This window comes from Arachis hypogaea, chromosome 11, assembly GCF_003086295.3.
Source record: "Arachis hypogaea cultivar Tifrunner chromosome 11, arahy.Tifrunner.gnm2.J5K5, whole genome shotgun sequence".
Lineage (NCBI taxonomy): Eukaryota > Viridiplantae > Streptophyta > Magnoliopsida > Fabales > Fabaceae > Arachis > Arachis hypogaea.
The window spans coordinates 63,161,122-63,162,285 of NC_092046.1; positions in this window are offsets into that span (position 1 = coordinate 63,161,122).

Genomic DNA, 1,164 nt, shown 5'->3' on the forward strand with positions numbered 1-1,164 from the left:
GTTAGTGCCACTAACGTTGAAGTTAACGTAACTCATCTTGGGCTAGGAACATTAGTGCAAAAGGTAATTGTCACTAACGTTCTCGAACCCACATTTTCACTTAACATTAACGCCACTAACGTCCTAGCCAAAGTCCATGCCTACTTCGCACTTTCTCTACAAGTAAGGCTGAGCCCACTGAAGATTCCAAACTGCTTCAACTCAAGATCCAAAGGCCCATATCCAAGACTTGAAGAGCCAACTAGAAGATCAGAAGAGTAGTATATATAGGGGTAGTTTTGAACTAGAGAAGAGTTTTTGGGGGGATTGAGAGGACTACTCTCTGTATAATTTTACTTTCTCTACAACTTCTAGTTTTACTTCAGAATGTACTCTCCATCTTTGCTTTCCATTCCCAGAGCCATGAACAACTAAACCCTTTTCATTGGGTTAGGGAGCTCTGTTGTAATTTGATGGATCAATAATAGTTTTCATTATTCTTCTTCTTTCTTTTCTCTTGATTTTACTTGAAAGCTTTCAATCTTCATCCAATTGGATAGTTGTCTTGGAAAAGAAACTATTCATACTTGGATCTCTTCTGAACCTTGGAAGAGGAATGAAGAGATCATGCTAGAAATGCTTTCTCATGTTGGACCAAATTGGGGTTTGGGCGGATATGGTGACATATAATTCTCCCAATACTTTGATTTGGAAATACATGTGGTATAATCAGTGACCACACCTCATCTCTTCTCATGAGCAATTAGACCAAGGAATTGGCTATTGATCAAGATTTGAGAGATTGAGTTACCAAGGAATTGGAATTCAATCACTTAAGATTGCCAAGGAGATCAATGAATGCATTGATTGAGGAAGAGATGAAAATGAACTTGATCCAGAGAATGCAACATCTCCTAAGCCCGATGAATTCCCCATTTCTGATCTTACCCATTCTCTTTAGTTTCTGCCATTTACTTTCATGCTGAACTCCCTTTCCCCATTTAAGATTCTGCAATTTACTTTCCGTCATTTATTTTCAATTCTTTATTTCCAGCATTTACATTTTCTGCTATTTACTTTTCCGCCATTTAATTTCCTGCAACTCTCAAATCAAATTCTGCTTAGCTCAACTAGAATATTCCTCCAATTAAAGTTGCTTGACTGGTGTGCGAATCATGATCATTT